Here is a 15,906-nt window from a genome sequence, read left to right as displayed (position 1 = left end):
CCTCAACTTTTTTTTTTTTCTTTTTTTTTTTTAATTCTGTAAGTTGATAGTAGCTGCTTGGAGTGCCATATTGAAAAAGGAATTATGAACCAGATTATGACAATTCCTTACTTAAGTTTCCCTCCCGTTGCTCTTGGGACAAATTTCAAATGAATTACTGGGTGTTCTAAGATGGTACAAGATCTGGATCTGCCTGCTTCTTTCACCTCTTCCCTGACCCTCACCCATGCTTGCTACCTGCTAGTCACACAAGCCATTTGGTTTCTTAAACGTGTCAAGTTTGTCTTCATGTCACAACCTTGTCTCTTGCTATTCCCTCTTCCCAGAGGATCTGACATGTCAGGCCATGCTTTCTTTGTGTGGCTATAGTACATTATCTCCTAGGCCACTCTTCGCTCTACTCCACATGGATCTACGATTCTGGGAACCTTCATGGACACAGAGAAGTGTATTTAGGATGCTGAAGCATCACCTTTTCAGGTGCAGGCATATGTCTCAGATTAGACCTAATGTCCAATTGGGTCTATGCCCCCCTCCTGGCTCTGTGTGAGATTTTCATTTTCATATCATTTGTGTCTCAGCTCAAAGCCATTTCCTCAAAGACCACCTTATCTAAACTAGTCTCTCTTGGGCACTGTCATATCACCTGGGTCTGTTTCCTTCACAGAACTTATACTATATAAAATTATGCTTCCTGTTCATATTTTTACATATTTAATATTTGTTTCTCTCCATGAAAAAGGAAATTTCCCAAGAAGGGGAGGCTTGTAGATTCTGTCCATTATATTATCCCTACTTCCTGGCACATGGTTGTATTCTTTCTCCACGCTTATTCAATCTATATGCTGAGCAAATAATCCAAGAAGCTGGACTATATGAAGAAAAATGTGGTATCAGGATTGGAGGAAGAATCATTAACAACCTGAGATATGCAGACGATACAACTTTGCTTGCTGAAAGTGAGGATGACTTAAGGCACCTACTGATGAAGGTTGAAGAATACAGTCTGCAGTATGGATTACATCTCAACATAAAGAAAACAAAAATCCTCACAACTGGACCAATGAGCAGCATCACAATAAATGGAGAGAAGATTGAGGTTGTCAAGGAATTCACATTGCTTGGTTCTACAATCGATGCCAACGGAAGCAGCAGTCAGGACATTAGACAACGTGTAGCATTGGGAAAGTCAACTGCAAAGGAACTGTTTCAAGTGCTAAAGAGCAAGGATATCTCATTGAGGACTAAGGTGTGCCTGACACAAGCCATGATATTTCCAATTGCCTCGTATGCATGTGAGAGCTGGACAATGAATAAGGAAGACCGAAGAAGAGTTGATGCTTTTGAGTTGTGGTGCTGGTGAAGAATGCTGAAAGTATCGTGGACTGCTAAAAGAACTAACAGATCTGTCCTAGAGGAAGTGCAGCCAGAATGCTCCTTGGAAGCAAGAATGGCCAGACTTCGTCTCACCTATTTTGGTCATGTTGTAAGAAGAGACCATTCCCTGGAGAAGGATGTCATGCTTGGTAGGGTGGAGGGTCGACGAAAGAGGGGGAGGCCTTCAACGAGATGGATTGATACAGTGGCTGCGATGATGGGCTCATGTATAGCAGGGATTGTGGGGCTGGCGCGGGATCGGGCAGTGTTTCGTTCTGCTGTGCATGGGGTCGCTATGAGTCGGAAACGACTCGACGGCACTTAACAACAACAACAACATTTACTGCATAAAGGAACATGAAAAAAAAAGGAGAAGTAAAAAGGTAGGAAGATGGAAGGAAGGAAGGAAGTAGGGAGGGAGGGAGGAAGGGAAGAATGTTAAGTCATATCTAGGCTATGCTGGACCAGAATTCTGTGATTGACTAGCAATGTCTGGCATGAACATAGACTAGGCTAAAGGTGACTTAAGGCAGTGGTATGTTGGTTAAAAAAAAAAGAGTCTCTGGGGAGTGTCTGGGGGGTACAAATGGTTAAAGTCCTCAGCTGCTAACTAAAAGGTTGGAAGTTGAAGTCCACCCAAAAACACCCTGGAAAAGGCTGGAGATCTCCTTCTAAAAGTCACTCATTAAAACCCCTATGGGATTGGTGAGTGCCAACTGGGGTCTTAAAAGCTTTCAAGCAGCCATCTAAGTTGTAGCTATTGGTCTCCTCCTGTCTGGAACAAAGAAGAGTGAAGAAAAGCAAAGTCATTTGGAAACAATTAGTCTAAAGATATGATGGATCATGAGGACCTCAGCCTTCACAACCCTGAGACCAGAAGTCGATGGTATCTAGCTACCAATGCCACTACTCGGAAGGGGATCAAAATTGTAGATCCTAGATAGAGTGGGAGGAAAAGTGTGGAACAAAATTCAAAAATACAAAAATGACCAGAGTTACTGGTCAGATAGAGACTAGTGGAACCTCCGAGACTATGGCCCCAGGTTATCCTTCAGGCCTGGAAATGGACTCCTTTCTGTGGATTGGCTCTCAGCCCCAACAGCAGAAAGACCAACAAACAGAACACCTCCCCCAGGGTGATGCACCCACCTGCCCTAGGGAGAGGCACCCCTTAGAGAAATCAGCCATGAGAGACCAGAGGGGCAGCGTTCACATAGAGGGAAAGCTGGATAGATAGGAATGCATAGATAAGAAGCTCACAGGGAAACATCAGTCACAGGGAGGAGAGGGGGAGGGTTTTTTATGGTTGGGGATTGTAATTGTGGTCATGAAATCAAATGTGCATGAACAGTTGAGAGTAAAAAAGTCTGCTTTGTAAATTTGCATCCAAATCACCATTAAAAAAAATGAAATAAATAATAATAAAAAAATCCTGTGGGAGTCAGCTTTGTAAATTTGTGCCCAAATCACAATTAAAAGTTAAAAAAAAAACTAAACCGTATGGATCATAATTCCCCTCTGAGACACGTCGGAGGGCCACGAAGAACTCAACGGCAGCTGGTTTCATCCTGATCTGTAGCATTTATCAATTAATGCAGAGTAAACATTCCCAACATGGACTCATTGCAAGCAACCAACAGGTTGTAAACTGGCTCACAACATCCTGAAAATTTAACTATCAGCTTTCTTGAGCTCTTAGCCAATTTCAGCATACCACTCAGTATTGGATTACCCAATACACAACATAAGCATGGGTGCATATGTGCTTACTTACTAATCTGTAGTGAACAATTTCACAGTTTTTCACCACATCAAAGATTCTGCATCTAGGTACGGCTGGCATCTGTCTCTCCACTCCACAGCCCCTGCCCACAGAATCAGAATGAGGATGGCCTAGTGGGCCAACAGAATGCACCTTGCTGAGCTTAGGGAGTTGGTCAGAGGACAGAGTATTCAGGAAGCAAGGAAGCACGGGGTTACTTGTGTTAACTTAGTGATCTGCGGTGAACCATTTCCCATGTTTCTGTCACATCAAAGATGTGAAACCCATGTGAAACTGTTCACCACCGATTAGTAAGAAAGCACAAGTAAGCCTGTGCTTACATTGCTTATTGGGTAATCCACCTCTAACGCCACTCTAATACTTGCTGCATCTGCCATAGTCCTCCACTCTCCTCTCACATAGAGGAACACTGAAGTCCAAAGAGAAAAAACAGCTGGATCCAGATTACACAGAGAGGCTGCAGCCCTGGCCAGTCCCTAAAGGCTGTTTTTCTTTGGAAAGACCTTCAGATGCTGTCATAAGGGAGGCACCAAGAGACACACAAGTTCCTACATTGGAAGGGTTTTTAAGAGCCGTGAAGCTGTGTAACAAAAGCTTTGGGCAAGGACCCAAGCAAGTTGACAAACTTCTTGTTTGCTAGGACTTGGGCCAGCCAGAGAGATTTTCAACACTCACTTTCTGCTTGGGGAATGGGCTGCTGTAAACTGTGTTGTTTTTTAACTTGAACTCAAGTTGCTTCCTTGAGGCCCTTGGGCCTCAACAAAAGGGCTAAGGAGCTTACTAGCTACAAATCCAACTTTTTATCTCAAGGAGTAAAATTTAGGAACACCCTTCATATTCGGTTTTTGTTATTCAAAACAGAAATTAATTCAGAATTTGAAAGAAAATATAGGAAAAGTACACACACACAATAAAACTCACCACACCTCCCACTGTGTTCCTTGTCCAGATTTACCTTCCTCTGTTATAACACTGGGAGTCCCTGGGTATTGCAAAATGGTTAACATGCTTGGCTGCTAACTAAAAGGTTCGAAGTTCAAGTCCACTCAAAGCATCTTGAAAGACAAGCCTTGTGATCTACTTCCAAAAAATTAGCCCTTGGAACCTATGGCACATACTTTTATCCTACACACATGGCTCAGCATGAATCAGGATCAACTTGACCTGACAGCCACTGGTTTGGTTTGTGGTTCTAACACTGCCATTGCTTGTTTGTTTTCCCGGGATGTTCCTGCAGTAGACTGTTGACTCAATGAGTAGAAAATTTTGCTTAATCATCTTTGTTCCCTTCTCCAATTTGACTCTCAGATCTATCAGACATCTCACACAGAGCCTGCCTGATGACTGATTTGCTGAACAGAGAGACGTGGAGCCCTGTGACCAAGCAGAGGAAAACAGGAGTTGGAAAACATGGCGGCTGGCACCAGCTCCCTCATCGATTCACTAGGATTAGAGGAACCATATCCTCTCTTAGCGCCTCAGTACCTCCTGCCTCTAAAATGCTCTGATTAAAGCAGAGTTTTAGATTGTTTTACTCCAGTCCCTGGGGTGCTTGCTGTACCTCTATGTAAACTCGGGTCTTTAAAATATGATTGTGAAATACTTAATCAGTATAATTTTTATTTTGTTTTACTGTGAGACTTAAAGTCATTGACTACGGTTTTGTTTTCTTAAATTTTCCCGAAAAGCAAAATTAGTGAGCGAGTTCTGAACTCAGCTCCATTTACATTTGTAAAACTGAGTTGACTCTCAGTATCAGTTGCCCTAGAGCTGATTTCCACTCAAGGTGACCACATGTAGGGTTTTCAATGGCTGATTTCTCAGAAAGAGATTGCCAAGCCTTTCTTCTGAGGTGCCACTGGCTACACCAATCTTTGGTTAGCAGGTGAGGGACACCAAGGGACTGACTTCATGACTTCTGTTTAACGGAGAGTATACGGTCTTTGGAGCCACATAGACTCAGACTCCTAATTCTGCTTCCCTCCATACAAGCTGTGAGACGTGGAGCAAATTACTTAAAATTACTTAACATCTCTGAGCTTTGTATCCATCATTTATAACAGATGTTACATGTTACACTTCCTTACAGTTTCACTATGCATTTATCTAGCATCACATTTATATGAATGGAACTAAAAACTAGGTAGACTGCTTAATTACCTGCCTTTCCTCCCTCAATTATGAGCAACTGTTTTCCCATATCAATAGATATCAATACCAACATCAATTTTGGGGTTGTTTATTATTGTGCTGTATGAATGTACAAAAAAAAACCTCACTGCTGTCGAGTCTGAGTCAGATCCTACTCATAGCAACCCCTTCTTGGGTTTCCGAGGCAGTATTTCTACGGAAGTAGATTGCCCAACCTTCTTTCCAAGGAGTGGCTAGTGGGTTTGAGCCGCCAGCCTTCTGGTTAGCAGTTAGTAGTGCCTTAGGCACTATGCCACCAGAGCTCTTATGAATGTACAAGTTTTTATTCAATCAGCCCTACTATTGATCACATTGAGTTTTTCAGGACTGTAGAAACCCACCGAGCCATGTTGAAAGAAATTAGGCTGATCATGAAAAGACAGACCTCGAACTAGTGGAAAAACCAGATCACAGTTGAAGTAAGCCTTGAAACACCATTTTTCCAAGCTTCTGGTACTGTTTCTAATTGCACTGTGAGTGTGAGAAGGGCTAAGGGAATTTCTGAAGCAAAAATTCGGCAAAAAAAAACCCATTTGGTTGTACTCTTTTTCTTCTTTAATGTCTTAGACGAGATATTGGGAAACTATGGCCCAAAGGCCAAGTCCAGTTTACCCCCTGTTTGTGTATAGTCTGGGAGTTAAGAATGGTTTTTACATTTTCAAATGGTTGAAAGAAATCAAAGGAATAGTATTTTGTGACATGCATAAATTAATGAATTTTAAATTTTAGTGTTCATAAATAAAGCTTTATTGGAACATAGCCATGCTCATTCGATTACACATTGTCTATGGCTGTTTTCATGTTACGATGGCAGTTGTGACAAATACAGTATGGCTGGTGGGGTCTAAAATATTGACGGTTGTTGTGTGCCGATAAGTCTATTCCAGCTCAAAGGGACTTTGTATGACAGAGTAGAACTCCCCTATTTTTAGTCTTGGAGAAATCCTGGGCCTGTGGGCCTGCTCTGTCACAGACAACCTTGCAAGACTCTCTTTTCCACCTTCAGTTTCCCAGTCTCTGAAATGGTCAGGTTAGACTGTTGTTGTTATGTGCCATCGAGTTGGACCTGACTCATCGCAACCCCTCCTTGCATTGCAGAGGTGGTATGACTATGGAATTAAATTGCCCAATCTTCCTTCCGAGGAGTGGCTGTGGGTTTGAACCACCAGCCTTCTGTTTAGCAGTCAAATGCCTTAGGCAGGATAGACTAGATCTCTAATTACTTCATTTGTTTATCCATTAAGCAAATATTTCCCGAGTGCCTGCTACTAGATACTGTGCTCCTTGGTAACCCTGGCGTTTACTGATATTGCTTATGACATAAGACACTATTCTGTTATTTTCACTGAAATTTAAACTACAACGGACAAGAAAAGGAAAAGTAAAGATGTCTTCCACTAAGAAACTCCAAAGAGTCCCCAAGAATAAGGGCAAGCAGATGACTTCTCCCCTGAAATTAGATCAAGTGTCATAAGGGGTTCCAAATTCGATAACTTCTTTTGTAGGAGATTTTGAAGAACAGAAAGTTGGGTCCTGTGCCACCTTCGTTTTGGTTAGCATTTCCTCCACTCCAATATGCTGGAAGAGCCTCTGATACTTGTCCTTGAAGGCAGAGCAGCTAAAGCAAATAGAAGGAATGATGAAATAAAGGAGCTGAACGGAAGATTTCAAAGGGCAGCTTGAGAAGACAAAGTCTATTATTATAATGAAATGTGTAAAGACCTGGAGTTAGAAAACCAAAAGGGAAGAACATGCTCAGTATTTTTCAAGCTGAAAGAACTGAAGAAAAAATTCAAGCCTAGACTTGCAATACTGAAAGATTCTAAGGGCAAAATTAACAACCTGTAATATGCATATGACACTACTTTGCTTGCTGAAAGTGAAGATGACTCGAAGCACTTACTGATGAAGATCGAAGATTACAGTCTTTAGTATGGATTATACCTCCACATAAGAAAACAAAAATCCTCACAACTGGACCAGTAAGCAACATCTGGATAAACAGAGAAAAGAATGAAGTTGTCAGGGATTTTGTTTTACATGGATCCATAATCAAGACCCATGGAAGCAGCAGTCAAGAAATCAGGCGATGCATTGCACTGGGCCAATCTTCTGCCAGAGACCTCTTTGAAGTGTTGTTAAAGAGCAAAGATGTCACTTTGAAGACTAAGGTGTGCCTGACCCTAGCCATGGTATTTTTAATAGCCTCAAACATATGGAAAAGCTGGACAATGAATAAAGAACACCAAAGAATTGATGCATGTGAATTATGTTGACAAAGAATACTGAAAATGCCATGGACTGCCAGAAGAATGAACAAATGTGTCCTGGAAGAAGTACACCCAGAATGCTCCTTGGAAGGGATAATGGCCAGACTTCATTTTGCCTACTTTGGTCACGTTGTCAGAAGGGGCCATTCCCTGGAGAAGGATGTCATGCTTGGTGAAGTGGAGGGTCAGTGGAAAAGGGGAAGGCCCTCAATGAGATGGACTGACACAGTGGCTGCAACAATGGGCTCAATAGCAAGGACTGTGAGGCTGGTACACGACTGGGCAGTGTTTTGTTCTGTTGTACATGGGGTCACTATAGTCAGAGCCAATGTGAAGGCACCTAACAGCAACAACAATCGGCCAGGAAAGACTATGCTGAAAAATACAACTATAAGACATTACAACTCCAAGGGACCGCAGAGCACAGGCATGTCCAACCCCTCCGTGGACAGGTGGCGTAACCAAGGTTCAGAGAGGGACAGTGGCACAACTCTTTCTCCTAAAAGGTCCAGAAGTTTGTGACTCTGATTCAATATTCACCTACCAAGCTCCTACTGTTGTGCATATCTGTGGTTTGGAGTGTCCTGGCCTGGAGGACATCTTCATGTGACTTTGAAGTCTAAAATTTGTGAGACTTCTTTAGCTAATGATCAAGACTTCTCAGCCATTGTAAACCAAAGACCCAGGGCCCTTTTGAGGTCATGAACTCTTCTTTATGATTATTAATTAATAAAAACTAATATTTATTCAACATCTGTGCTCGAGATTCTGTGTTTAGTATGTTATACACATTATCGCACTTAGTCCTCACAACAACCTGAAAGGAAGACACTATGATTCCTTTTTCAGATGAAGAAACCCAGTCTCAAGGAAACTAAGTAATGTGTCTAAAGTCGCCCAATTAGCTAGAGATTCATGAGACTCAAACCCAAATGATCTGACTCCGAAGTTCTTGTTCTTAATCCTACATTGTACAACCTCATCCAGTAGACTCTGCTTTCCCTAAAATCAGGGACTCTCTTACCTTCACTCTCTATCCCCAGGGCTCAGTACTTTGCAGGAGTACTGGACAGGTAAACCATGGTAACAGTTAGATCCTTGGGTCTGTCGCACAGTAACGTCTGAGGACTCAGTCTTTGGCAGCCACATATTATGCCACTGATACCCTCTTTCTTAGCACTTAACCTGAGACAGCCAATCCACAGCAGCAATTATGAGGCGATCTTATCAAAACCATTGACAAAATAGTAACAAACTTTGCCAATCACAGTCTCTCAACATTTTGACCTGGAAATGCAGATTTACCCAACTGACAACAGATGCCAAAGGTGAAAAGTTGTAAAGAAGAGAAGCAGTCGGTGCTGTGAGTGTGTGCCAAAAGTCTGAGCAGGACAAATGAACATGAAGTGGAGAGAGAAGCAGTCGGTGCAGTGAGTGTGCGCCAAAAGTCTGAGTGGACAAATGAACATGAAGTGGAGAGAGAAGTGGCAGAGTTGGTAGATGGAGTTGCCCAGAGAATACCTGGGTCAGGTCAACAGTGCAGTTACAGCAATGATCCGGGTAGCCTTGGATTCTCCCAGAGCTTCCAGTCTCTGTGACAGAGATGGTTCTCAATTCTTCACGGGTTCAGGAATCCCTGTTGCCAGATGTAACTTTTCATTTAACTTATATTTCTGGGTGTAATGTAAGTGGGTCGCACTACTTTGCAACTCCAGAAGCCTAAATGACACAGGAGACATCAAAACCTATTGGCTGACTGGCTGACTGAATGACCGAATAATGAGCCTTCAGTCATGTATGACTCCTCACATTGGCCTTTCTGGGAAAGCTTCCTTCTAGCTGAATGCATAACTGGCAGCAGAACCTAAAAATCTGTGTTCACTGTGGCTCTTCCAGCACAAACCATTGGCAGCTCTGAAGCAATATCACCAAGGGTCTAACATGCTGGACTAAGTATCCAGATTCTAACCAGTTAGCATAGGAGTTGCCAAGAAGAAAATAAGAATTTGTCAGAAAAGCAGAGGCACAAAACCAGCAATTTCTGTATTAACAAGTCCTGTATTGAGCTCGCTTTCAGAGTTTGTCGCCTCAACACCTGGACCCTTGTTACTGTCATTTCCCAGTATGACAAAAGGCAACGCCAATACCGTTTTGGCAAAACATTAATCTGAAAATAAGGGTGAACCTCTGTCAACCAGAGTTGTCCTCAGGGGGTTGGCGTCCTTTGCAGCAGGACATTCTTTCATTTCTCTGCTCAGGCTCCCGTTCTTATTAAAGGCTAGCGAATAACTGCTCCAAGGTTTTTCAGTTTCATCCACTCCTGATTGCCTGTGTCGGGCACATGTGAAACAAGAAGTGAACAAGCTGTGTGAGGGCTGACAGGACTTTGTGACATGAGAGGACCCTAAGAGGGCTTGGTAAACCACTGCCTACTTCATACGATCCTTTCAGAGTCTCCAGCAGGGATGGGCAATTGGTTTCATGTGTTATGTTGACCATTGAAAACAATTTGCCATTCTTGCATGAAATACTGTATAGAAAACCATTGTTGTTGTTGTTGTTGTTGTTGTGTGCCATCGAGTCATCCCCAACTCATAGTGACCCCTCCTTGGGTTGCCGAGGCAGTATCACTATAGAAGTAGACTGCCCAACCTTCTTTCCAAATAGAAAACCATTAGTATCGACTGAAAAACTGAAACCAAACTCATTGCTGTTGAGTTGGTACCGACTCACAGAGACCCTTCCTTGGGTTTCCCAAGCAGTATCTCTACGGAAGTAGATTGCCTAGTCTTCCTTTCGAGGAGTGGCTGGTGGGTTTGAATTGCCAGCCTCTGGTTAGCAGTCAAATGCCTTAGGCACTATATCACCAGAGGGGGAGGATAATTCAAGTTCCATTTCACTTTCTTAGATACAAGAAAGAAGTCCTGGTGAATGAAGGAAACTAAGGACTACTTAGACAATGATCTTTCCAAAACAAGAAAATCATTTCAATCTCTTTATTTATTTAGGAAAGAAGAGCCCAGGTGAACCCACCTACATGGGGGACCACAAAGCTTCATAAGAACTGTGTGTGTATGCGTGTGTATAACAGAGAGCAAAGAGCAGGCTACCAGGGCAGGTTGGAATTGATAAGAGAGTCTGTGACCCTTCTAAATCCAGGAAACTAACAGAAACCAGAGACATCCCCCAAAATATGGATAATGTAAACTAAAAGCACAAAAGTAGCACCATCTATTAAAAATGGACAGCAATTGGTCAAATTCAGGAAATAAGTAGTAACTTTTAAGTGAAGAGTAGTCAGAAATAAGAAGGTAGTAACCTTATGGACAAGCATTATGGACACTTTGGTCTACCATATATAAATAACCCGTAATGAGGGTGTAATTTCAAAAATGGATACATTTGCTGACAGCATAATTGGAATGGAGGGGGTGCTGCACTGAGACAGAGGAGCACTCAGGGAGTGAGGGGGTCCTGGGAATCTTTCACCTTGAACTAGGTCTCAGCTCCCCCTAGATCAATGCTGCTCAGGGGCAAAATGTCAGCTTCAGCTTTAGTGGGAAACATCTGTAGCCCTGAGCTCCTTTAAACTGTCTGAAGAACACGGAAAAGTATAAATTAAAATAATAATAATAACAAATAAAAAGAGAGGAAGTCCCTTCTGAAAGTCGAGAGTCCAATGAATTAGGGCTGCCAAGAATTGTTCTGGGCCCCAACCAAAAGCAACAACTTACCCACCACTGGGAATGGAGCCCGTGGTTTTGAGAGTGGGCAGCTCTACTCTACAGTTATTGGGTGTGATGCTTAGACTGAGGTGAATGGAGTTGGGGTGTGACAGGAAGATGGGGAGGTAGGGGAGACATAGATACTGAGAGGAATACATTGGAGATAAAGTTAAAGTTGGATTACCAAGACCTAAACCCAGTTGCCAATCCAAGGGACTGATAGCGGGGAAGATGAGGAAGCACAGCATAGCAGCAAAATGTGGTTGACGGGCTTGGTTGGCTGAGAGGGAGAACAAATTCTTGAATTAATGAATGAACACTCATTTTTCAGATGAGAGACTGGGGCTCAGAGAAATCAAGTAACTTGCCCAACATTTAGGAAATGACAAAACCAGAACTCAACCACATGCAGCCTCTCTCTGGAAGCTTCACTCAACTCTAAACTCCAGATTTCCTGTCCTTAAGTCTAGTGGCCAATCCTTCCCAGCACTGCAGATTCTTACAAGAGGAAGGCTTGTGGTTTTTCCCTTCCTGAGACCTGAGATCCCCTGATTAACTAGGCTCTGAGAAACTGTCCTTCTCCCCGTGGACTTTTGGAAACAGGCACTAGGCTTCCGTTTGCCCCTCCCTGCGGCCTAATGTGAACACACATTTTGTGTAGAAGACATTTTAGTAGCGCCCCACCCCACCCCCACCCTGTGCCATTCAGAAAAGCAGCACTGGGCCTCAGACTGGAAGAAAACGTCCCCTCTCTGGGGACATGGGGATGTGTCCCCACGGTCATACTGAGAGTATGCATGGGCTCTCTCTCTAGAACAGTGAGGGTCTGAGAGGCCTTGAGGTCACCAGTACAGAGGGACATAGTGGAGTGGTGAAGAAGGCCCCAGCTGGAGCATGAACTCTGGGTTCTGGAGTTTCACTTCCCTTGTCTGCTACACTGGAACTGTGTGGGGATCACAGCAGGCGTCAGAGAGAATCCTGGTTCCACCAAACACTGACATTAAGTCAAGAAAATAATTTCCCTGAGCCTCAGCTTACTCATTTGTAAAATAGTGACAATAATCCCCACCTCCATCGCCCTGTTACTCTGGCTTTCATTATGTTCACCAGATGATAAAGCTGGGTAGACAAGAGACAGGAAGGAAAGTCATTGCTGAGAAAATATTCCAAGGGGAAGGGAAAGTGAGGGGGCAAGCAGTTGATTTATATTCCATTTCCTCGCGTTGCGCTGTGGCTTTACGTAGCACTCATGTCAATGGTCTTCTGACTCCTCACAGCCCTCTGACATAACTCCTTATTATTATTATTATTACCTTGATGGTGAAAACGCTTAGTGTCCTTAGCTACTAACGGAAAGGTTGGAGTCCACCCAGAGGCACCTCAGAAAAATGGCCTAGCAACTTACTTCTGAAAAATCAGCCACTGAAACCCTGAGGGGCACATACACGGGGTTGCCAGGAGTTGGAATCAACAACAATTGGGTTTCTTTTGTTTACTTCAAAAAGAAGATACTCAATCTCAGCCACATGTAATGATGTAGTAAGGAGTAATAGTTGTTGTGTTGTTGCTGTTATGTGCCGTTGAGTCAGACCCGATTCATAGCGACCCCTCCTTGGGTTTCTGAGGTGGTATCACTACGGAAGTAGATTGTCCAACCTTCCTTCCAAGGAGTTGCAGGTGGGTTTGAACCGCCAGCCTTCTGGTTAGCAGTCCAGTGCCTTAGGCACTATGCTACCAGAGCTCCTGAAGTAATAGTAAAAAACAGATATTGTACTTAGAAGTTCTGTGTTTGAATTTGTCTTCTGCCATTTTGATCCTTGTTAAAGCCTCTGAGCATCTGTTGCCTATTCTGTAAATTGGAGACAATAGTTTCTGGCCTGCCCACCTCTCAGAGTTGTGATCTTGTTGGTAAAAATTCACTGGGATGAATGTGTGGTTCTACAAAGTAGTGTTGCAACTTGTCCCACTGGGGTATACCATTGGCTTCTCTTCTGAAGCAGAAGTAGTCTGACAGTGGAGCCTTCTGCCTGCCTTCCAGAACCTGTAACTGGCACCATACACTGGTGTGACATAATGGCAGCCTTGAGAAACTATGGCTGTAAGATAGCATAACTGTTCCAGCCATGCATGAGGTCTAGGCTCCCTGTGGGTTCTTTACCCATGGGTAAGCTTTGCCCACTTTGGGAGATGTCTCAAAGGGCATGGTGTCACAGTCCAGAGAACATCCAGAGGACAGCTTTGGCACAGAACCCAAGGGGCTCATGCCCTGGCTGTTCAAGAGAGACCTAAGATTGCCTACGGGAGCCAGAATGAAGGGGACAGAATCACTTCCTGCCCACTCATTCCTTTCCTGCCCCTGAGGCTGAAGGCGCCATCAACACACCACAGTGAACACTCTGTAGGTGATAGTCAGCCCAGCCCTCAGTCACCCCTGATCTGCTCACACTGGTGAATATGGGATGCCTTATACCTCTCAATTCTCCACTTTTTGTGCTGTTTAACAGCAGTGAGAGAAGCCATGGCCCACCCTGGGGAGCATCTACAGCAAGAGCAGGCACTGAATTGATTTTCAAGATTAACTGTCATCGCCAGCTGGGAAGCAGTACTCACAGGAACTGAGCAATCATTCTGGGTTTTCTCCTGCTTCAGAAACCACTTTCTCTTGTTGGATGCCTGGTAAGGCTGTATCCATGGGTCCTAGGAGGTTTTTTCCTGGCCACTGAGAATAAGGGTCCTTCAAGGTGGGAGTATGAGGAGGTACCAGGAAAACCTCCAGGTTAGAAAGGCCCACCTTTTGCTTATGAGTTTCATCTTATTATTTGTGTGACCCTAGGCAAATTGCACAAACTCTCTGAACCTTTGGATCCTCATCTGAAAAACAGAGGCAATTAACACTGATTTTTAGTGTTCTGCGAGAACTAGAGATAATGTATATAAAGTGCTGGCCCATATAGGCACTCAATAAAATGAATGGTGGCCAGTAGTCAGTTCTCACCCTTCCAGTAAGTGACCTCACCCAGGGCTGTACTCCTTTAAATCTCTGTCATAAATGGTCCCCCACATTGGGTTGATAATTTTTTAATAGGAACAATACAAAATAGGCACCTCAAAAAGGAAATGTACAAATGAATATCTTATTTAAACTAGAAAATTGCCCAGTTCTCATAGTTCAAGTTCTATAGTCCAAATTCCTGATGGTTCCACACCTTGATTGTTGATTGTCTTCCCACCCTCCAATCTCCCCTGCCTCTCTCTCCTCTGAGTAGTCCCCAGGGCATTCTGGTCTTGGAGCAGATGCAGAGATTCCGCTTATGTTGTTTCTTTAATGTTCTACCCATTCTCCCTTGGAATCTCCTGTGACACAGAATGTTCCCTCTGGTATGAAATCCTTGGTTCTCGTAGTACTTGTTGGACTGTGAGATCCAGCCATTGAGAGCCAATGAATGGCCAGGGTTATTAGCTTTGCTCACTCAGGATGCCATGGTGTACTTATTCCTGTGAGAACCAACTTCTCTGCCACCAGCCATAACTTGGCAATCAACATTTCTCACCTACATGAGGAACACAATCAATGCTTGTTGAAGAGAGAGTCCTGCACCATGCCTATGTCCTACCTGTGCCTGTATCAAGCATAATCTCTAAAGGTTAAGCTAGGAATCTACCCTATAGTAAACCCTCAATTCATTCTCTTGCCCTTGAAAGCTTGAGCACCCTGTCTAGATAGCCATATCTTCAAATATACTAACAAGAAGAACTGTTAAATTTACATAGTCCTCCTGCTTTTATCTGTGAGGAGGAGGATGTAAACATCTGAGTGAGGCAACCCACCGTGCAGAAGCATTTGCTATCTGTAAAGTTCAGGTTCAAGGAATCACAATGAGAAATCTCAGGGCAATAGGCTTGAGCTCCCTCTCAGTTCATCTGCATGTCATTTCACGCAGCCCAGCGCTAGCCAACAGAGATGTACACAGAATATTGAGTTTATGCCTGTATGTCTCCTTCCATGTGTTGGGCAAAGGGGTGAGAGAATTTTATTTTTATCCAAATGTTGCCAAAATCACCTGAGTTTTGTAATACCACAGATGATTTGATGTCCATGGAGAAAAGTTTTGTGTGCATACACTCACACACACACTCGCACACACACTCACACACACATCCATTTGATCAGCAGAATGGAGATACTCCCTCACACTTACAGTGAACAGGAAGAAATGAAAGTAATACAGAGGACCTACTCTGTCCCTAACATTTTCATTTATCTTTACATAATTGTCTCATATCCCAACCACTTAAGAGGTAGGAATATCAGCTCTACATTCAGAAGAAAATTGCAACACAGAGTTTAAGTTATTTTCTCCATTTCCCTTAGCTATTAAGTGACATGGTCCACCTTCAAACTGCAGTCCAGTTGATTTGAAACTTGCATATTTAGTCTTTATCCTATTTTCCTCCCTATTTTATCTTTTTACGGCTCTTCACATTTAACAAATTAAGGACCATACAAGAAATGAACAAACATCTACATGAAAAGGTTGGCCTAGAGTTAGAGGGACAGGGA

Source organism: Orycteropus afer, unplaced genomic scaffold (genome assembly GCF_000298275.1).
Source record: "Orycteropus afer afer isolate SDZICR_OR568_19922 unplaced genomic scaffold, OryAfe1.0 scaffold00320, whole genome shotgun sequence".
Taxonomy (NCBI): Eukaryota; Metazoa; Chordata; class Mammalia; order Tubulidentata; family Orycteropodidae; genus Orycteropus; species Orycteropus afer.
This window is presented reverse-complemented; position numbering follows the sequence as displayed.